The sequence below is a fragment of the Pseudophryne corroboree genome, chromosome 7 (genome assembly GCF_028390025.1).
Source record: "Pseudophryne corroboree isolate aPseCor3 chromosome 7, aPseCor3.hap2, whole genome shotgun sequence".
NCBI classification, from domain to species: domain Eukaryota; kingdom Metazoa; phylum Chordata; class Amphibia; order Anura; family Myobatrachidae; genus Pseudophryne; species Pseudophryne corroboree.
Window position 1 is genome coordinate 374952807 of NC_086450.1, and position 23708 is coordinate 374976514.

General features: G+C 48.8%; 1 protein-coding gene across 2 annotated transcripts in view; it reads left to right on the forward strand.

Annotated features, from left to right (window-relative positions):
- The first annotated feature begins 832 nt into the window (after window positions 1–832).
- The window catches only part of SUN1 (Sad1 and UNC84 domain containing 1), a 224182-nt gene continuing 201306 nt past the window's right edge, over window positions 833–23708 (forward strand). The window contains exon 1 of one of the 2 annotated variants that reach the window (XM_063934520.1): window positions 833–942. The gene's annotated coding sequence lies outside the window, so the exon portion shown is untranslated. The remainder of the gene's footprint in view (window positions 943–23708) is intronic. The other variant, XM_063934524.1, reaches the window with a different exon arrangement.

Consider the following 23708-nt stretch of genomic DNA (forward strand, 5'->3'; position numbering starts at 1 on the left):
AATGTTATTGCCCAAGATTGCATTCTGCAATGGAAGAGTCCTGTTTCTGGCAAAAGCTGCCCGCGCAGCCTGTCTGCAAAGGCAGTAGAGTCACCGCCATTTTCCGTGTCGCTGTAGCCGCATGTGACGTCATGCTGCCACCCCGAACCGGCTTCCATTTTTACTGCCACGTCCCTGCATCATTGCCCCCTCAACACCGCTCCTGCGAATGCCTCTGCCTGTTAATCAGAGGCGTCCGCATCAATGCGATGCAGTCACATTGGCCGGCACACGCATACGCTGATCGGGACCTGCATGTGGGCACTGGGCCTGAACACAGCTCAGTGCGATCGCAGCATTAGTGGGCCTTTATCAATAAGGCCCAGTGGCGGGACCCGAGTGGGGGCAGAGGTATCCGAATAGATCCCTTTTCACAAACTGGGACACCTTCTCATAAGAAAGAGTGGGACTTTGAGAACTGAAGATGGCGTCTTTTCCCTCATATTTGGAAAATTACTGATTTTCCGAGTCTATTGACTTAGGATATGAGGAGGTCCTGTGACAGGCAGGGAATAATAATCACATACTGCTACGCTAGCATGTTGTTGCAGTGCCAACACAGTTGCGCTCTCTCCTGCTGTGCTGTGGTCTAGGGGGCAATTGTAAATTAGCTGCTCGCTAACACTTGCCCCTTAGACCACAGCACAGCAGGAGAGAGCGCAGCTGGGTTGGCACCGCAACAACATGGTAGTGCAGCAGAGCAGTATGTGATTCACATCAAAGCTTCCACAGAAGGCGCAGCCCCCGCGGCCGCCCCAAAGCCCCGCCCAGCGTGGTGACGTCACGTAGCCGGAAGAGGCGGCGGTGGGTGTTAACGGACGGTAGTACTGGCAGCTGTTTGGCGCGTTAGGCGGTAACGGCGGCGGCGGAGAGAGAGAGAGAGAGCTGCTCAGTGTGTGTTCGGTAAGGCTGTAACCGGCGTAATGTCACTCCTCCTCCCCACGGGCACCAGGAGCCCTCAGCGTAGTGGGCGCCTGAGGGGAGACACTGGCCGCCGGAGAGATGAGCCTGAGGGGGGCACTACTTGAGACATGGCGCTTCCCAATCTCCTCTCCTGGGGGTGGGCCTGGCTGGGACAGAGCAATAGGCATGGTTGGTTCAATAGGGTTGGTTCTACTCCCCCTTACGGAAAAGGTCCCTTAGCCCACTTGATTCTAGCATCTACCCAATAGGGCATGCCTGGTCCATGGCCATTTGTGCAGCATTTGTCGTTTGTGGGGGCAAAATGAGACTCTATAGTAAACCCCTATATACAGGGCCCTATATACAACATGAGTGCTAGGGTAAAACCAGCCTCCCACCTATGACAGAGGGGTCTATGTACTAAGCCTTAGAGAGAGAGATAAAGTGGATGGAGATAAAGCACCAGCCAACCAGCTTCTGTCATTTCTCTATCGTCCTAGTGGATGCTGGGGTTCCTGAAAGGACCATGGGGAATAGCGGCTCCGCAGGAGACAGGGCACAAAAAGTAAAGCTTTAGGATCAGGTGGTGTGCACTGGCTCCTCCCCCTATGACCCTCCTCCAAGCCAGTTAGATTTTGTGCCCGGCCGAGAAGGGTGCAATTCTAGGTGGCTCTCATAAAGAGCTGCTTAGAGAGTTTAGCTTAGGTTTTTTATTTTACAGTGATTCCTGCTGGCAACAGGATCACTGCAACGAGGGACAGAGGGGAGAAGAAGTGAACTCACCTGCGTGCAGGATGGATTGGCTTCTTGGCTACTGGACATGAAGCTCCAGAGGGACGATCACAGGTACAGCCTGGATGGTCACCGGAGCCACGCCGCCGGCCCCCTCACAGATGCTGAAGCAAGAAGAGGTCCAGAATCGGCGGCTGAAGACTCCTGCAGTCTTCTTAAGGTAGCGCACAGCACTGCAGCTGTGCGCCATTTTCCTCTCAGCACACTTCACACGGCAGTCACTGAGGGTGCAGGGCGCTGGGGGGGGGCGCCCTGGGAGGCAAATGAAAACCTTTAAAAAGGCTAAAAATACCTCACATATAGCCCCAGAGGCTATATGGAGATATTTACCCCTGCCTAAATGTACTAAATAGCGGGAGACGAGCCCGCCGGAAAAGGGGCGGGGCCTATCTCCTCAGCACACGGCGCCATTTTCTGTCACAGCTCCGCTGGTCAGGAAGGCTCCCAGGTCTCTCCCCTGCACTGCACTACAGAAACAGGGTATAACAGAGAGGGGGGGCAAAATAAATGGCTATATATATATATAGATTAATATAAAAGCAGCTATAAGGGAGCACTTAATCATAAGGCTATCCCTGTCATATATAGCGCTTTTTGGTGTGTGCTGGCAGACTCTCCCTCTGTCTCCCCAAAGGGCTAGTGGGGCCTGTCTTCGTATAGAGCATTCCCTGTGTGTCTGCTGTGTGTCGGTACGTGTGTGTCGACATGTATGAGGACGATATTGGCGTGGAGGCGGAGCAATTGCCTGTAATGGTGATGTCACTCTCTAGGGAGTCGACACCGGAATGGATGGCTTATTTAGGAAATTACGTGAAATGTCAACACGCTGCAAAGTCGGTTGACGACATGAGAGGGCTGACAAACAATTAGTACGGTCCAGACGTCTCAAAAACACCGTCAAGGGTTTTTAAAACGCCCGTTTACTTTAGTCGGTCGACACAGACACAGACAGGGACACTGAATCCAGTGTCGACGGTGAATAAACAAACGTATTCCTTATTAGGGCCACACGTTAAAGGCAATGAAGGAGGTGTTACGTATTTCTGATACTACAAGTACCACAAAAGAGGGTATTATGTGGGATGTGAAAAAACTACCATAGTTTTTCCTGAATCAGATAAATTAAATAAAGTGTGTGATGATGCGTGGGTTCCCCCCGATAGAAAATTATGGGCGGTATACCCTTTCCCGCCAGAAGTTAGGGCACGTTGGGAAACACCCCTTAAGGTGGATAAGGCGCTCACACGCTTATCAAAACAAGTGGCGGTACCGTCTATAGATAGGGCCGTCCTCAAGGACCAGCTGACAAGGCTGGAAAATATAATAAAAAGTATATACACACATACTGGTGTTATACTGCGGCCAGCGATCGCCTCAGCCTGGATGTGCAGAGCTAGGGTGGCTTGGTCGGATTCCCTGACTAAAAATATTGATACCCTTGACAGGGACAGTATTTTATTGACTATAGAGCATTTCTATATATGCGAGATGCACAGAGGGATATTTGCACTCTGGCATCATGAATAAACGCGATGTCCATAACTGCCAGAAGATGTTATGGACACGACAGTGGTCAGGTGATGCAGATTCCAAACGGCACAGTATGGCCGTATAAAGGAAGAGGACTTGTTTGGGGTCGGTCCATCGGACCTGGTGGTCACGGCAACTGCTGGAAAATCCACCGTTTTTTACCCTAAGTCACATCTCTGCAGAAAAAGACACCGTCTTTTCAGCCTCAGTCCTCTCGTCCCTATAAGATCATATCTGCCCAGGGATAGAGGAAAGGGAAGAAGACTGCAGCAGGCAGCCCATTCCCAGGAACAGAAGCGTTCCACCGCGTCTGACAAGTTCTCAGCATGGCGCTGAGACCGTACAGGACCCCTGGATCCTACAAGTAGTATCCCGGGGGTACAGATGGGAATGTCGAGACGTTTCCCCTTCGCAGGCTCCTGAAGTCTGCTTTACCAAGTCTCCCTCCGACAAGGAGGTAGTATGGGAAAAAATTCACAAGCTGTATTCCCAGCAGGTGATAATTAAATTACCCCTCCTACTACAGAAAAAGGGTATTATTCCACACTATATTGTGGTACTGAAGCCAGAAGGCTAGGTGAGACTTATTCTAAAAATTTTTTTTTGAACACTTACAAAGGTTCAAATTAAGATGAAGTCACTCAGAGCAGTGATAACGAACCAGGAAGAAGGGGACTATATAGTGTCCCGGGACATCAGGGATGCTTACCTCTATGTCCCAAATTTGCCCTTCTCACTAAGGGTACCTCAGGTTCGTGGTGCAGAACTGTCACTATCAGTTTCAGACGCTGCCGTTTGGATTGTCCACGGCACCCCGGGGTCTTTACCAAGGTAATGGCCGAAATGATGATTCTTCTTCGAAGAAAAGGCGTCTTAATTATCCCTTACTTGGACGATCTCCTGATAGGGGCATAGTCCAGGGAACAGTTGGAGGTCGGAGTAGCACTATCTCGGATACTGCTACAATCAGCACGGGTGGATTCTAAATATTCCAAAATCGCAGCTGATCCCGACGACACGTCTGCTGTGCCTAGGGATGATTCTGGACACAGTCCAGAAAAAGGTGTTTCTCCCGGAAGAGAAAGCCAGGGAGTTATCCGAGCAAGTCAGGAACCTCCTAAAAACAGTGCATCATTGCACAAGGGTCCTGGTAAAAATGGTGGCTTCCTACGAAGCAATTCCATTCGGCAGATTTCACGTAAGAACTTTTCAGTGGGATCTGCTGGACAAATGGTCCGGATCGCATCTTCAGATGCATCAGCGGATAACCCAATATCCAAGGACAAGGGTGTCTCTCCTGTGGTGGTTATAGAGTGCTCATCTTCTAGAGGGCCGCAGATTCGGCATTCAGGATTGGATGCTGGTAACCACGGAGCCCAGCCTGAGAGGCTGGGGAGCAGTCACACAAGGGAAAAATTTCCAGGGAGTGTGATCAAGTATGGAGACTTTTCTCCACATAAATATACTGGAGCTAAGGGTAAATTTATAATGCTCTAAGCTTAGCAAGACCTCTGCTTCAAGGTCAGCCGGTATTGATCCAGTGGGAAAAACATCACGGCAGTCGCCCACGTAAACAGACAGGGCGACACAAGAAGCAGGAGGGCAATGGCAGAAACTGCAAGGACTTTTCGCTGGGCGGAAAATCATGTGATAACACTGTCAGCAGTTTTTCATCCCGGGAATGGAAACTGGGAAGCAGACTTCCTCAGCACGACCTCCACCCGGGAGAGTGGAAACTTCATTGAGAAGTTTTTTCCACATGATTGTAAACCGTTGGGAAATACCAAAGGTGGACATGATGGCGTCCCGTCTGAACAAAAAACGGGACAGGTATTGCGCCAGGTCAAGAGACTCTCAGGCAATAGATGTGGACGTTCTGGTAACACCGTGGGTGTACCAGTCGGTGTATGTGTTCCCTCCTCTGCTTCTCATACCTAAGGTGCTGAGAATTATAAGACGTAGAGGAGTAAGAACTATACTCATGGCTCCGGATTGGCCAAGAAGGACTTGGTACCCGGAACTTCAAGAGATGCTTACAGAGGTCTTATGGCCTCTGCCGCTAAGAAGGGACTTGCTTCAGCAAGTACCATGTCTGTTCCAAGACTTACCGCAGCTGCGTTTGTCGGCATGGCGATGGAAAGCCGGATCCTAAGGGAAAAAAGGCATTCCGGAAGAGGTCATTCCTACCCTGGTCAAAGCCAGAAAGGAGGTGACCGCACAACATTATCACCACGTGTGGCGAAAATATGTTGCGTGGTGTGAGGCCAGGAAGGCCCCACAAAGAAATTTCAACTCGGTCGTTTCCTGCATTTCCTGCAAACAGGAGTGTCTATGGGCCTCAAATTGGGGTCCATTAAGGTTCAAATTCGGCCCTGTAAATTTTCTTCCAGAAAGAATTGGCTTCAGTTCCTGAAGTCCAGAAGTTTGTCAAGGGAGTATTGCATATACAAACCCCTTTTTTGTGCCTCCAGTGGCACTGTGGGATCTCAACGTAGTTCTGGGATTCCTCAAATCACATTGGTTTAAAACCAGTCAAATATGTGGATTTGAAGCATCTCACATAAAAAGTGACCATGCTCTTGGCCCTGGCCTGGACCAGGCGAGTGTCAAATTGGTGGTTTTTTCTCAAAAAAGCCCATATCTGTTTGTCCATTCGGACAGGGCAGAGCTGCGGACTCGTCCCCAGTTCTCTCCCTAAGGTGGTGTCAGTGTTTCACCTGAACCAGCTTATTGTGGTGCCTTGCACCTACTAGGGACTTGGAGGACTCCAATTTGCTAGAAGTTGTCAGGGCCCTGAAAATATGTTCCAGGACAGCTGGAGTCAGAAAATCTGACTCGCTGTTTATACTGTATGCACCCAACAAGTTGGGTGCGCCTGCTTCTAAGCAGTCGATTGCTCGTTGGATTTGTAACACAATTCAACTTGCACATTCTGAGGCAGGCCTGCCACAGTCTAAATCGGTGAAGGCCCATTCCACAAGGAAGGTGGGCTCATCTTGGGCGGCTGCCCGAGAGGTCTCGGCATTACAACTCTGCCGAGCAGATACGTGGTCAGGGGAGAACACGTTTGTAAAATTCTACAAATTTGATATCCTGGCAAAAGAGGACCTGGAGTTCTCTCATTCGGTGCTGCAGAGTCATCCGCACTCTCCCGCCCGTTTGGGAGCTTTGGTATAATCCCCATGGTCCTTTCAGGAACCCCAGCATCCACTAGGACGATAGAGAAAATAAGAATTTACTTACCGATAATTCTATTTCTCGGAGTCCGTAGTGGATGCTGGGCGCCCATCCCAAGTGCGGATTATCTGCAATACTTGTACATAGTTACAAAAATCGGGTTATTATTGTTGTGAGCCATCTTTTCAGAGGCTCCGCTGTTATCATACTGTTAACTGGGTTTAGATCACAAGTTGTACGGTGTGATTGGTGTGGCTGGTATGAGTCTTACCCGGGATTCAAAATTCCTCCCTTATTGTGTACGCTCGTCCGGGCACAGTACCTAACTGGCTTGGAGGAGGGTCATAGGGGGAGGAGCCAGTGCACACCACCTGATCCTAAAGCTTTACTTTTTGTGCCCTGTCTCCTGCGGAGCCGCTATTCCCCATGGTCCTTTCAGGAACCCCAGCATCCACTACGGACTCCGAGAAATAGAATTATCGGTAAGTAAATTCTTATTTTTTCCAAACGCAGCCTGTAACATGGCAGGTAGGAGCTGATTGGCTGCTACTTTAGCTCTATCCACTGTTATCACTTTCCTAGGCTTAGTACATAGACTTCAGAGTTCCCACTTGCTAGGGTGTGTATGGGTTACCATCTTTAAATGTCCTTAAATTGATCAGGACTACATGGTCATTATTTTAGTCCAAGGTATGACTGAATGTTTGGGAAGTATCCTGGTAGATGGTGCACTTGTAGTAAAATGGTGACATGCAAAATGAAATGCTCAGGGATTGATCTATAGCAGTACCTGTTGATCTAATACTGATATTATGGATTGCAACGAAGTACAAAGCATAATACTGTACAGTGAGTTCATCATTCAAATACCCCCAACACATTTATAAATCAACTCTGTGTGGCCATTTTCTTTGATATTGTTTGTTCCAAATGTTACTGGATAGGATGTTAAACATGACCAGTTTGCAGCATCACACATGAAGGGTCAGATACAGTCAGTAGTTCTTTCAGTGTGGCACTATTTGGCTTTATGGAGGAAATTCACCTACTGGTGATGCGCCGCTGATTATCACTACGATGCTCAGCTGCACATGTTGCCCATTTATGGTACCTTCAACATTGCAAGTTCGGTCTAGTCTATGCGTATAGTTTTATTGGGACTTCAATACATTAGAGGATTTTAGTGACCGCTGTATACTACACGAGTAGTCTAGTGACCATTCTACAATACAGAAAGCCAGAAGCTGTGTACACACTGAGATTATATCGGTCTGATTTATGGGTGCCCACAGTTGCTAGTGACGTTGCCAGTATTGATGTGCTGCACATTAAACCTAGTGATAACACTAGCGACTGTAGCATGTATAATGGAGGAAGGAGTGATATGTTGCTCTGACCTTCATTACATTGCTCAATGTGTACCCGGGATCCAATATGTTTGCTGGGTACACAGTGTTTTCCCAGCTTTATAGTAAGATTTAATATAGGCGGGATGTGCAATAAGTTACCGGATGCACAAAAAATCTATTTACAAACAAAGTGAATTTTTCATTTTTCCAAAGTATTCTCCAAAGTTGTATGCGCTCAAACCACTTTGGTGAATCAACTGGACCCATCCGAAGCAGTTATGTCTTCTACATGCTGGATGAAGGTTTCCACTGCACCTTTGGGTGACTCAAAGCGAATTCCACGCACCTTGTGCTTGATTTGTGGGTACACAAAGAAGTTGCAGGAGGCCAGGTCTGGACTGTTTGTGGATGACCAAGCTCCTGGGTGCGGCCACGGGCCAGAAAATCCACCACGTTCCTGGACTTGTGGGCAGGTGCATTATCGTGCTGGAGCAGGACATACAAGCATGAGTTCTTGGTCAGCACCTGGACATGGCTTCCAGCACTTGTGAAAGGCATTGGTTGGCTAACTGTGCGCTGTTACACGAATGGTATGGTAGCCACATGACCAGTCATGGTCACAAAAATATACACCATCCGCTTGGCCACGCGGCGCTTAAGTCGAAACTTCTGTAGCTTTGCCCCTCCCAACTGGGGTTCACTAGGCCGAATACCAAGATCTGATCGCAGCAGCAAATTTGATCATCATGATCCAATCTTTCTCAATCTTGGCCATGGTCACCCTGGCATCCGCATCAACTATGACCTGTACGCCTGCAGCGTTGTCCTCTGTGATGTTGGATAAAGGTCAGCCAGAGCGGTCACTGGGCCTAATTCAGATCTGATCGCAGCAGCAAATTAGCTAATGGGCAAAACCATGTGCACTGCAGGGGGACAGATATAACATGTGCAAAGAGAGTTAGATTTGGGTGGGGTGTTTAATTTGAAATCTAAATTGAGGTGTAAAAATAAAGCAGTCAGTATTTACCCTGCACAGAAACCATATAACTCACCCAAATCTAACTCTCTATACATGTTACATCTGCCCCATCTGCAGTGCACATGGTTTTGCCCATTAGCGAACAAATTTGCTGCTGCGATCAGATCTGAATTACCCCCACAGTTGCTAGGGACGGTGCTTCCTCCCCAAAAGCAGCCTGCAGTCGGTCAAAACTCTCCTGTTGCAGACCACTCTTAGGATAAGATCATGGCTCGCCAGTGGCCTTTGTTCAGGATGCAGTCAATTTACCGACAATCAAAATCTTGATGGTCAAAATACCGTCAGCAATTGACAGACGGTCAAAATACTGACATTTAAAATACCGACAAGGTCAAAATACAGACATTTCTCTAACGTCCTAGTGGATGCTGGGAACTCCGAAAGGACCATGGGGAATAGCAGCTCCGCAGGAGTCTGGGCACAACTAAAAGAAAGCTTTTAGACTACCTGGTGTGCACTGGCTTCTCCCACTATGACCCTCCTCCAAGCCTCAGTTAGATTTTTGTGCCCGGCCGAGCTGGATGCACACTAGGGGCTCTCCTGAGCTCTTAGAAAGAAAGTATAATTTAGGTTTTTTATTTTACAGTGAGACCTGCTGGCAACAGGCTCACTGCAACGAGGGACTAAGGGGAGAAGAAGCGAACCTACCTGCTTGCAGCTAGCTTGGGCTTAGGCTACTGGACACTATTAGCTCCAGAGGGATCGACCGCATGGAACTGGCCTTGGTGTTCGGTCCCGGAGCCGCGCCGCCGTCCCCCTTACAGAGCCAGAAGCAAGAAGAAGTCCGGAAAATCGGCGGCATGAAGACTTCTGTCTTCACCAAGGTAGCGCACAGCACTGCAGCTGTGCGCCATTGCTCCTCATACACACTTCACACTCCGGTCACTGAGGGTGCAGGGCGCTGGGGGGGGGGCGCCCTGAGCAGCAATAAAAACACCTTGGCTGGCAAAACAATCACAATATATAGCCCCAGAGGCTATATATGTGATAATTACCCCTGCCAGAATCCTTAAAAAAGCGGGAGAAAAGTCCGCGAAAAAGGGGCGGAGCTATCTCCCTCAGCACACTGGCGCCATTTCTCCTTCACAGCTCCGCTGGAAGGAAGCTCCCTGGCTCTCCCCTGCAGTCTACACAACAGAAAGGGTAAAAAAGAGAGGGGGGGCACTATATTTAGGCGCAGTAAATATTATAGCAGCTATAGGGGACATAATTCAGTTAGTCCCTGCATTATATAGCGCTCTGGTGTGTGCTGGCATACTCTCTGTCTCCCCAAAGGGCTTCTGTGGGGTCCTGTCCTCTGTTAGAGCATTCCCGGTGTGTGTGCGGTGTGTCGGTACGGCTGTGTCGACATGTTTGATGAGGAAAATTATGTGGAGGCGGAGCAGATGCCTATAGAAGTGATGTCACCCCCTGCGGGGCAGACACCTGAGTGGATGGTTTTATGGAAGGAATTACGTGCAAGTGTCGACTCCTTACACAAAAAATTTGACGACATGCCAAATGCGGGACAGCCGGCTTCTCAGCTCGTGCCTGCACAGGTGTCTCAAAGGCCATCAGGGGCTCTAAAACGCCCGCTACCTCAGATGGCAGACGCAGATGTCGACACGGATACTGATACCAGTGTCGACGACGATGAGTCTAATCTAATGTCCACTAGGGCCATTCGTTGCATGATTGAGGCAATGAAAGAGGTGTTACACATTTCGGATATAAAACCAGGTACCACTAAAAAGGGTATTATGTTTGGGGAGAAAAAACTACCCATAGTTTTTCCCCCATCTGAAGAATTAAATGAAGTGTGTGAAGAAGCGTGGGCTTTCACCAATAAAAGATTGGTAATCTCTAAAAAAATTACTAATGGCGTTCCCTTTCCCGCCAGAGGATAGGGCACGTTGGGAAACACCTCCTAGGGTGGATAAAGCGCTCACACGTTTGTCTAAAAAGGTGGCACTTCCGTCTCCGGATACGGCCGCCCTGAAGGAGCCTGCGGATAGAAAGCAGGAGGCGATCCTGAAGTCTGTATATACACACTCAGGCATTATGCTTAGACCAGCTATTGCGTCAGCATGGATGTGCAGTGCTGCCGCTGCATGGTCAGATTCCCTGTCAGAAAATATTGACACCCTAGACAGGGACACTATTCTGCTAACCATAGAGCATATAAAAGACTCAGTCTTATACATGAGAGATGCACAGAGGGAGATCTGCCGGCTGGCATCTAAAATAAGTGCATTGTCCATTTCTGCTAGGAGAGGCTTATGGACTCGGCAGTGGACAGGGGATGCAGATTCCAAAAGGCACATGGAAGTTTTGCCTTATAAGGGTGAGGAGTTATTCGGGGATGGTCTCTCGGACCTAGTTTCCACAGCAACAGCTGGGAAGTCAGCATTTTTACCCCATGTTCCCTCACAGCCTAAAAAAGCGCCGTTTTATCAGGTACAGTCCTTTCTCTAACGTCCTAAGTGGATGCTGGGGACTCCGTAAGGACCATGGGGAATAGCGGCTCCGCAGGAGACTGGGCACAAAAGTAAAGCTTTAGAACTACCTGGTGTGCACTGGCTCCTCCCCCTATGACCCTCCTCCAAGCCTCAGTTAAGATTTTGTGCCCGAACGAGAAGGGTGCACACTAGGTGGCTCTCCTGAGCTGCTTAGTGAAAAGTTTAGTTTTAGTTTTTTTATTTTCAGTGAGACCTGCTGGCAACAGGCTCACTGCATCGAGGGACTAAGGGGAGAAGAAGCGAACTCACCTGCGTGCAGAGTGGATTGGGCTTCTTAGGCTACTGGACATTAGCTCCAGAGGGACGATCACAGGCCCAGCCATGGATGGGTCCCAGAGCCGCGCCGCCGGCCCCCTTACAGAGCCAGAAGACAGAAGAGGTCCGGAAAATCGGCGGCAGAAGACGTCCTGTCTTCAACAAGGTAGCACACAGCACTGCAGCTGTGCGCCATTGCTCTCAGCACACTTCACACTCCGGTCACTGAGGGTGCAGGGCGCTGGGGGGGGGCGCCCTGAGACGCAATAAAAACACCTTGGATGGCAAAAAATGCATCACATATAGCTCCTGGGCTATATGGATGCATTTAACCCCTGCCAGAATACATAGAAAAACGGGAGATAAGGCCGCCGATAAGGGGGCGGAGCCTATCTCCTCAGCACACTGGCGCCATTTTCCCTCACAGCTCCGTTGGAGGGAAGCTCCCTGGCTCTCCCCTGCAGTCACTACACTACAGAAAGGGTTAAAAAAGAGAGGGGGGCACTAATTACGCGCAGTATTAAAGATACAGCAGCTATAAGGGGAAAAACACTTATATAAGGTTATCCCTGTATATATATATATAGCGCTCTGGTGTGTGCTGGCAAACTCTCCCTCTGTCTCCCCAAAGGGCTAGTGGGGTCCTGTCCTCTATCAGAGCATTCCCTGTGTGTGTGCTGTATGTCGGTACGTTTGTGTCGACATGTATGAGGAGAAAAATGATGTGGAGACGGAGCAGATTGCCTGTAATAGTGATGTCACCCCCTAGGGGGTCGACACCTGAGTGGATGAACTGTTGGAAGGAATTACGTGACAGTGTCAGCTCTGTATAAAAGACAGTGGTTGACATGAGACAGCCGGCTACTCAGCTTGTGCCTGTCCAGACGTCTCCTAGGCCGTCAGGGGCTCTAAAGCGCCCGTTACCTCAGATGGCAGATAAAGACGCCGACACGGATACTGACTCCAGTGTCGACGGTGAAGAGACAAATGTGACTTCCAGTAGGGCCACACGTTACATGATGGAGGCAATGAAAAATGTTTTACACATTTCTGATAATACGAGTACCACCAAAAAGGGGTATTATGTTCGGTGAGGAAAAACTACCTGTAGTTTTCCTGAATCTGAGAAATTAAATGAGGTGTGTGATGATGCGTGGGTTTCCCCCGATAACAACTGATAATTTCTAAAATGTTATTGGCATCATATCCTTTCCCGCCAGAGGTTAGGGTGCGTTGGGAAACACCCCCTAGGGTGGATAAAGCGCTCACACGCTTGTAAGGGCTCTACCCTCTCCTGAGATGGCCGCCCTTAAGGATCCTGCTGATAGAAAGCAGGAGGGTATCCTAAAATGTATTTACACACATACTGGTGTTATACTGCGACCAGCAATCGCCTCAGCCTGGATGTGCAGTGCTGGGTTGGCGTGGTCGGATTCCCTGACTGAAAATATTGATACCCTAGATAGGGACAGTATATTTTTGCCTATAGAGCATTTAAAAGATGCATTTCTATATATGCGTGATGCACAGCGGAATATTTGCCGACTGGCATCAAGTCTAAGTGCGTTGTCCATTTCTACCAGTAGAGGGTTATGGACACGACAGTGGTCAGGTGATGCGGATTTCAAACGGCATTTGGACAACATGAGAAGACGCCGTATTATCAGGCGCAGTCTTTTCGTGGACAAGCGGGCAAAAGGTTCCTCATTTCTGCCCCGTGACAGAGGGAGAGGAAAAAGGCTGCAGAAATCAGCCAGTTCCCAGGACAAGAAACCCTCTCCCGCCTCTGCCAAGCCCTCAGTATGACGCTGGGGCTTTACAAGCAGTCAGGCACGGTGGGGGGCCCGTCTCAATGAATTTCAGCGCGCAGTGGGCTCACTCGCAAGTAGACCCCTGGATCCTTCAGGTAATATCTCAGGGGTACAAATTGGAATTCGAGACGTCTCCTCCTCGCCGTTTCCTAAAGTCGGCTTTACCGATGTCTCCTTCTGACAGGGAGACAGTTTTGGAAGCCATTCACAAGCTGTATTCCCAGCAGGTGATAATCAAGGTACCCCTCCTGCAACAGGGAACGGGGTATTATTCCACACTGTTGTGGTACCGAAGCCGGACGGCTCGGTGAGACCGATTCTAAATCTGAAATCTTTGAACACTTACAGAGGTTCAAATTCAAGATTGAGTCACTCAGAGCAGTGATTGCGAACCTGGAAGAAGGGGACTACATGATGTCTCGGGACATCGAGGATGCTTACCTTCATGTCAAAATTTACCCTTCTCACCAAGGGTACCTCAGGTTTATGGTACAGAACTGTCACTATCAGTTCAGACGCTGCCGTATGGATGGTCCACGGCACCCCGGGTCTTTACCAAGGTAATGGCCGAAATGATGATGATATTCCTTCGAAGGAAGGGAATTTTAGTTATCCCTTACTTGGACGATTCCCTGATAAGGGTAAGATCCAGGGAACAGTTGGAGGTCGGTGTAGCACTATCTCAGGTAGTGTTGCGGCAGCACGATTGGATTCTCAATATTCCAAAATCGCAGCTGGTTCCGACGACTCGTCTTCTGTTCCTAGGGATGATCCTGGACACAGTCCAAAAAAAGGTGTTTCTCCCGGAGGAGAAAGCCAGGGAGTTATCCGAGCTAGTCAGGAACCTCCTAAAACCGAGCCAAGTCTCAGTGCATCAATGCACAAGGGTTCTGGGTAAAATGGTTGCTTCCTACGAAGCAATCCCATTCGGCAGATTCCACGCAAGAACTTTCCAGTGGGACCTGCTGGACAAATGGTCCGGGTCGCATCTTCAGATGCATCAGCGGATAACCCTGTCACCAAGAACAAGGGTGTCCCTCCTGTGTTGGTTGCAGAGTGCTCATCTTCTAGAGGGCCGCAGATTCGGCATTCAGGACTGGGTCCTGGTGACCACGGATGCCAGCCTGCGAGGCTGGGGAGCAGTCACACAGGGAAGGAATTTCCAGGGCTTATGGTCAAGCCTGGAGACATCACTTCACATAAATATCCTGAAGCTAAGGGCCATTTACAATGCTCTAAGCTTAGCAAGACCTCTGCTTCAAGGTCAGCCGATGTTGATCCAGTCGGACAACATCACGGCAGTCACCCACGTAAACAGACAGGGTGGCACAAGAAGCAGGAGGGCAATGGCAGAAGCTGCAAGGATTCTTCGCTGGGCGGAAAATCATGTGATAGCACTGTCAGCAATTCCGGGAGTGGACAACTGGGAAGCAGACTTCCTCAGCAGACACGACCTCCACCCGGGAGAGTGGGGACTTCACCCAGAAGTCTTCCACATGATTATAAACCGTTGGGAAAAACTCGACCGGTATTGCGCCAGGTCAAGGGACCCTCAGGCAATAGCTGTAGACGCTCTGGTAACACCGTGGGTGTACCAGTCAGTGTATGTGTTCCCTCATCTGCCTCTCATACCCAGGGTACTGAGATTGATAAGATGGAGAGGAGTAAGCACTATATTCGTGGCTCCGGATTGGCCAAGAAGGACTTGGTAACCGGAACTTCAAGAAATGCTCACGGAGGATCCGTGGCCTCTACCTCTAAGAAGGGACCTGCTCCAGCAAGGACCCTGTCTGTTCCAAGACTTACTGCGGCTGCGTTTGACGGCATGGCGGTTGAACGCCGGATCCTGAAGGAAAAAAGGCATTCCGGATGAAGTCATCCCTATCCTGATCAAAGCCAGGAAGGATGTAACCGCAAAACATTATCACCGCATTTGGCGAAAATATGTTGCGTGGTGCGAGGCCAGTAAGGCCCGACGGAGGAAATTCAACTGGGTCGATTCCTACATTTCCTGCAAACAGGAGTGTCTATGGGCCTGAAATTGGGGTCCATTAAGGTTCAAATTTCGGCCCTGTCAATTTTCTTCCAAAAAGAACTAGCTTCAGTCCCTGAAGTTCAGACGTTGTAAAAGGGGTACTGCATATACAGCCTCCTTTTGTGCCTCCAGTGGCACCTTGAGATCTCAATGTAGTTTTTGGGTTCCAAAAGTCACATTGGTTTGAACCACTTAAATCTGTGGAGTTAAAATATCTCACATGGAAAGTGGTCATGCTGTTGGCCCTGGCCTGGGCCAGGCGCGTGTCAGAATTGGCGGCTTTATCCTGTAAAAGCCCTTATCTGATTTTCCATTCGGACAGGGCGGAATTGAGGACTCGTCCTCAGTTTCTCCCCAAGGTGGTTTCAGCGTTTAACCTGAACCAACCTATTGTGGTACCTGCGGCTACTAGGGACTTGGAGGACTCCAAGTTGCTAGACGTTATCAGGGCCCTGAAAATATGTTTCCAGGACGGCTGGAGTCAGAAAATCTGACTCGCTGTTTATCCTATATGCAACCAACAAGCTGGGTGCTCCTGCTTCTAAGCAGACTATTGCTCGTTGGATTTGTAGTACAATTCAGCTTGCACATTCTGTGGCAGGCCTGCCACAGCCAAAAATCTGTAAATGCCCACTCCACAAGGAAGATGGGCTCATCTTGGGCGGCTGCCCGAGGGGTCTCGGCTTTACAACTTTGCCGAGCAGCTACTTGGTCAGGAGCAAATACGTTTGTAAAATTCTACAAAATTGATACCCTGGCTGAGGAGGACCTGGAGTTCTCTCATTTGCTGCAGAGTCATCCGCACTCTCCCGCCCGTTTGGGAGCTTTGGTATAATCCCCATGGTCCTTACGGAGTCCCCAGCATCCACTTAGGACGTTAGAGAAAATAAGAATTTACTTACCGATAATTCTATTTCTCGTAGTCCGTAGTGGATGCTGGGCGCCCATCCCAAGTGCGGATTGTCTGCAATACTGGTACATAGTTATTGTTACCAAAAAATCGGGTTATTGCTGTAGTGAGCCATCTTTTCTAGAGGCTCCTCTGTTATCATGCTGTTAACTGGGTTTAGATCACGAGTTGTACGGTGTGATTGGTGTGGCTGGTTTGAGTCTTACCCGGGATTCAAAATCCTTCCTTATTGTGTACGCTCGTCCCGGCACAGTATCCTAACTGAGGCTTGGAGGAGGGTCATAGGGGGAGGAGCCAGTGCACACCAGGTAGTTCTAAAGCTTTACTTTTGTGCCCAGTCTCCTGCGGAGCCGCTATTCCCCATGGTCCTTACGGAGTCCCCAGCATCCACTACGGACTACGAGAAATAGAATTATCGGTAAGTAAATTCTTATTTTCGGACCCAGAAAAACAGGCGAGGAAAAGGCGGGTCTTTTCTGTCCAGAGGCAGAGGTAGGGGAGAAAGGCTGCAACAAACAGCAGGTTCCCAGGAGCAAAAGTCCTCCCCCGCTTCTTCCAAGTCCGCCGCATGACGGTGGGGCTCCACAGGAGGAGCCAGGTACGGTGGGGGGCCGCCTCAAAAATTTCAGCGATCAGTGCGCTCGCTCACAGGTGGATCCCTGGATCTTTTAAGTAGTATCTCAGGGGTACAAGCTGGAATTCGAGGCGTCTCCCCCCCCGCCGTTTCCTCAAATCTGCCTTGCCAACAACTCCCTCGGGCAGGGAGGCTGTGCTAGAGGCAATTCACAAGCTGTATTCCCAGCAGGTGATAGTCAAGGTGCCCCTACTTCAACAAGGACGGGGTTACTATTCCACACTGTTTGTGGTACCGAAACCGGACGGTTCGGTGAGACCCATTTTAAATTTGAAATCCTTGAACACATACATAAAAAAATTCAAGTTCAAGATGGAATCGCTCAGGGCGGTTATTGCAAGCCTGGACGAGGGGGATTACATGGTATCCCTGGGCATCAAGGATGCTTACTTGCATGTCCCCATTTATCATCCTCACCAGGAGTACCTCAGATTTGCGGTACAGAATTGCCATTACCAATTCCAGATGCTGCCGTTTGGACTGTCCATGGCACCGAGGGTGTTTACCAAGGTAATGGCGGAAATGATGATACTCCTTCGAAAAAAGGGAGTTTTAATTATCCCGTATTTGGACGATCTCCTAATAAAGGCGAGATCCAGGGAGCAGTTGTTGGTAGGAGTAGCACTATCTCAGGAGGTGCTACACCAGCACGGTTGGATTCTGAATATTCCAAAGTCACAGCTGGTTCCGACGACACGTCTACTGTTCCTGGGAATGATTCTGGACACAGTCCAGAAAAAAGTGTTTCTCCCGGAGAAAGCCAAGGAGCTGTCATCTCTAGTCAGAGACCTCCTGAAACCAAAACAGGTGTCGGTGCATCACTGCACGCGAGTCCTGGGAAAGATGGTGGCTTCTTACGAAGCAATTCCTTTCGGCAGGTTCCGTGCCAGAATCTTTCAGTGGGACCTGTTGGACCAATGGTCCGGATCGCATCTTCAGATGCATCGGCTAATAGCCCTGTCTCCAAGAACCAGGGTGTCTCTGCTGTGGTGGCTGCAGAGTGCTCATCTTCTAGAGGGCTGCAGATTCGGCATACAGGACTGGGTCCTGGTGACCACGGATGCCAGCCTTCGAGGCTGGGGGGCAGTCACACAGGGAAGAAACTTCCAAGGACTATGGTCGAGTCAGGAGACTTCCCTACACATAAATATTCTTGAACTAAGGGCCATTTACAATGCCCTAAGTCAGGCAAAACCCCTGCTTCTACACCAGCCGGTACTGATATCCAGTCAGACAACATCACGGCGGTCGCCCATGTAAACCGACAGGGCGGCACAAGAAGCAGGACGGCAATGGCAGAAGCCACAAGGATTCTCCGATGGGCGGAAAATCACGTGCTAGCACTGTCAGCAGTGTTCATTCCGGGAGTGGACAACTGGGAAGCAGACTTCCTCAGCAGGCACGACTTCCACCCGGGAGAGTGGGGACTTCATCCAGAAGTCTTCACACTGATTGTAAATCGTTGGGAATGGCCACAGGTGGACATGATGGCGTCCCGCCTAAACAAAAAACTGGAGAGATATTGCGCCAGGTCAAGGGACCCTCAGGCGATAGCGGTGGACGCTCTAGTGACACCGTGGGTGTACCAGTCAGTTTGTGTTCCCTCCTCTGCCTCTCGTACCAAAGGTACTGAGAATAATAAGAAAACGAGGAGTAAGGACAATACTCGTGGTTCAGATTGGCCAAGAAGAGCGTGGTACCCGGAACTTCAAGAGATGATCTCAGAGGACCCATGGCCTCTGCCGCTCAGACAGGACCTGCTGCAGCAGGGGCCCTGTCTGTTCCAAGACTTACCGCTGCTGCGTTTGACGGCGTGGCGGTTGAACGCCGGATCCTAAAGGAAAAGGGCATTCCGGAGGATGTCATTCCTACGCTGATTAAAGCCAGGAAAGATGTAACTGTGAAACATTATCACCGCATATGGCGGAAATATGTTGCTTGGTGTGAGGCCAATAAGGCCCCAACAGAGGAATTTCAGCTGGGTCGATTTCTGCACTTCCTACAGGCAGGAGTGACTATGGGCCTAGAATTAGGCTCCATTAAGGTACAGATATCGGCTCTGTCGATTTTCTTCCAAAAAGAACTAGCTTCACTACCTGAAGTTCAGACATTTGTAAAAGGAGTGCTGCATATTCAGCCCCCTTTTGTGCCTCCAGTGGCACCCTGGGATCTCAACGTGGTGTTGAATTTCCTAAAATCACATTGGTTTGAGCCACTAAAGACCGTGGATCTAAAATATCTCACGTGGAAAGTGGTCATGTTATTGGCCTTGGCTTCGGCCAGGCGTGTATCAGAATTGGCGGCTTTGTCATTTAAAAGCCCTTATCTGATTTTCCATATGGATAGGGCAGAATTGAGGACTCGTCCCCAGTTTCTCCCTAAGGTGGTATCTGCTTTTCACTTGAACCAACCTATTGTAGTGCCTGCGGCTACTAGCGACTTGGAGGATTCCAAGTTACTGGACGTAGTAAGGGCCTTGAAAATTTATGTTTCCAGGACGGCTGGAGTCAGGAAAACTGACTCGCTATTTATCCTGTATGCACCCAACAAACTGGGTGCTCCTGCTTCTAAGCAGACTATTGCTCGCTGGATTTGTAGCACAATTCAGCTGGCGCATTCTGCGGCTGGTCTGCCGCATCCTAAATCAGTTAAAGCCCATTCTACAAGGAAGGTGGGCTCATCTTGGGCGGCTGCCCGAGGGGTCTCGGCTTTACAACTTTGCCGAGCTGCTACTTGGTCAGGGGCGAACACGTTTGCAAAATTCTACAAATTTGATACCCTGGCTGAGGAGGACCTTGAGTTCTCTCATTCGGTGCTGCAGAGTCATCCGCACTCTCCCGCCCGTTTGGGAGCTTTGGTATATTCCCCATGGTCCTTTCGGAGTTCCCAGCATCCACTAGGACGTTAGAGAAAATAAGATTTTACTCAACGGTAAATCTATTTCTCGTAGTCCGTAGTGGATGCTGGGCGCCCGTCCCAAGTGCGGATTGTCTGCAATAATTGTACATAGTTATTGTTCACTAAAGGGTTATTGTTATGAGCCATCTGTTGAGAGGCTCAGTTATGTTTCATACTGTTAACTGGATATGGTATCACGAGTTATACGGTGTGGCTGGTATGAGTCTTACCCGGGATTCAAAATCCTTCCTTATTGTGTCAGCTCTTCCGGGCACAGTATCCTAACTGAGGCTTGGAGGAGGGTCATAGTGGGAGGAGCCAGTGCACACCAGGTAGTCTAAAAGCTTTCTTTTAGTTGTGCCCAGACTCCTGCGGAGCCGCTATTCCCCATGGTCCTTTCGGAGTTCCCAGCATCCACTACGGACTACGAGAAATAGATTTACCGGTGAGTAAAATCTTATTTTATAATGTCGACAGGTTAAAAAGTCGACATTAGTTTTTCATTATTTTGTCATTGAAATCGACTTGTTCATACTTTACTATCCCAGTGGACCTAGAGGGGGAATCGCTCGGCACCGTGCCCGAAGCATGGCGAGTGCAGCGGTACACTTATATGGTGTCCATGTCGACCTATGTCTACATACACACCAAAAACAATGAAAAACTTGCGTCGGCTTTTTGACATGTCGACATTTCAAATGTCGGTATTTTGACCATGTCAGTATTTTAAATGTCGGGATTTTGACCGTCAGTCAATTGCTGTCGGGATTTTGACAGTCTGGATTTTGATTGTAGGTATTTCATACCGATCCCCTTTGTTCAGCTCCACAAAGAGTTTGTGAAGGAAGTGAATGTGCAGACTTCTTTGGGGTGCAGTGCTGCTTATATATGGTTCTGTGCCTTGATATTTCTTAACTTTAGTCAAGAGATTACAGTTCACAATCAGACAGTCAGATTGTCTACTCTACCTATGCTCCTATAGAGCATTCTAATGACCTACGTACAATGCAGGTTCATTCTAGTGGCCAGTATATAGGGAGTAAAGTAGTGATAAATATACAATTCACAGGGAATTAAGATGTGTTTACACTGTGTGATATTTCGACTATATAGTCAAAATCATAAGAAAACTATAGTGCATATCGCACTGTGTGTATAGTCCTTGCGATGCCGATGCGTGGGCCCGCGGGATCGGCATCGCAAGGAAAAATAGACTGTACAGGCAGCCCAACATTGACTATCGTGAGGCCGGCCTCCAGCCACATTGAATAGTCAGTGTCCGACTGTACGGTGCAGCGTGCCGTGTGTACTCAGCCTTACCTCAACTCCAGTATGATCAAGACAATTCTAACCTGTTCAATGCAGAGATCAATCTAGCGACTGATCTACAATACACAGAGCATTCTAGTGATCAATTAAAATCCCAAGTACTTTCTACTGGCCTCTATTCAACGCATCAAGCACTCTAGTGGCATCAATATGATACACAGGGGAAGTAGTTATGTGACCGGCGGTCACAATACCGCCACCTACATCCCGCACCCTCACTATCCCGGAGGTCGGCATGCCGACCAACAGGGACTATTCCCACTTGTCGGTGTCCACGACACCACAGAGTGGTAATAGAACCTGTGGCTCGCCACCGAGCCCGCAAGGGGCTTCTTTGCTCTCGTCCGCCCCCTCTCACAGGGCATCTCAATGCCGGGATCCTGCCATCCGTATTGTAACCGGGTGTCTCCTGACCGCTGGTCACACATACCCAACCCATACAGGGAACACTATATTATCCAATAAACAGGAGAGACCTCATTCTAATGGCCAACTAAAACTACACCTACAGTATTGTAATGTGTCTGTATTGCAATATTATGTAATAGCAGGCGTTAGCTGACTAGCTTCAATGGACAGATAATCAGATGTGAAAACTCCTGCATCTAGGAAGAGCATATACTTTCAGCCTTGCTTCTAGAGCTGTTGTATTATGATGTGTACTGTTTGAAAAATGAAAGTGCAAGAAAGAACTGATGGCTTGTTGCAGTTTGCAGGCTTAGGTTTATTCTATACATAATTTATAGATGATAGGACTATTTTCAGTTAGTATGGATGACCTCAGAGAGAGGAAACGGATTGTGGCAGAAAGCGGACTCAGGGGCTCTTAAATGGATACGTTATTCTGATACCCTGTCTGAAATAATTCAGACCCTCTCCTAATCCCTGTAGTAATAAAATCCAAACTCTGTATCTCTTGTGGCAGTATTATTTATTAACATTTTTGTATAGTGCATACATATCACAAAGTGATCTACAGTGAATCATTCACAGCAGTCTCTGCCCCTTGCAATTATAGTTATTGTTTAATATGTGCTCACAGCTCTCAGTGGCTGCTAGGGCAAAGAGGAAAGGTCCCAGGAGAGAGGAGAAGGGAGAATGTGCCAGGGGAGAGATAAGTGTATAAAGTGCCAGGGCAGAGATGAGGGGAAAGGTGGCCGTGCAGGAGGGAGTGATATAGACAGTTTCTGGAAAATACAGCACTCCACAGGTAGTTCAAGCACAAATTGCTGTTTGTTGAGCAAGAAACAACAATATTTCCGGTAGCACATAGCCCTTTGTCAAGAATGTAGTAGTTACAGCAGACAGGCATAAATGGGTGTTTCAGTTAATAAAATTGTGCCATAAAAACAGCTAGATGTCATTATACAAATAAACATCACAACATCACATGACGATCATCCAGCTTTTTTTTTTTTTTGTAACCATTTCATTCATTGTAATGGTTACTTATATCCCTTTGCTTTGTTACAACACCGTGCTTGACAAAGGGCTATATTTTGCCTAAACATTGATGTTTCTTGCTATTTGTATGTTTGAACGCTTATTGTATGTTTGAACGGGATGCAGTTAAAATGCCAGCTGTCGGGATGCCGGCATTCAGGATACAGATATCCGACAATGCCGGAAGCCTGGTGCACCAGGGCTATTCCCACTCATGAGTGTCCATGACATAGAGTGGGAACAGATCCTGTGGCGAGTGCAGCGAGCCTCTTCGCGCTCGCCCCGCTGCCGGCGTTCTGGTGGGCGGGATGCAGCTGTCGGCATATTGACAGCATCCCGTCCGCCAGTAATTCGTATGTAATCTGTTTGAACTATACAGATGAGTCCTTGCTCATTTCACTTGTGATTATTCGCAATCGCAACTATGTGATTGTGTAAATAGTATCCCCGAATAGGTGCGTGCTTTGCAAACGCACCCACTTCCCACAAGGACTCTATGGTGTATATGCACAAGCAACTTAACATGCATGTCTGTGAATAGTCACTTGCTGTGATATGTGCAAATGCACTGGGGTCAATTCAATTCGGCAACTTATGAATAGCGCCGGGAATTAGCTCCCGACGCTATTCAATTCAGCCGCTAGTTACCCGCAATTGTCGGGAATTCTTCTCTCATCCCCGGGGGATGAGAGAAGAAACCCGACAAAAGTGCTGCCTCGCGGCCGGCGCGAGGCTGATTCTGTCGGGAATCAGCCTCGCGCCGGGGAGTTAAGTCGGAGAATGCCCGTTCTCCCGACAATTCAACCTGTTTAGTCGGCGAGAACGGGACATCGCCGACTTAACTGGAGCTGAATTGAATAGCGTCGGGAGCTAATTCCCGGCGCTATTCATAAGTTGCCGAATTGAATTGACCCCATTGTGTATGTGCGTGTTATATGTTTACTGGTTGGGTGATTGCTTACGGGTTGTGTACGGAGTGTCAGAATGCTGACAGCAGGACCCCATTGGTGAAAATGCCTGCAATCTTTGGTAAGTATTGTATCTCCAAACCTTTCCCCTGCATCCT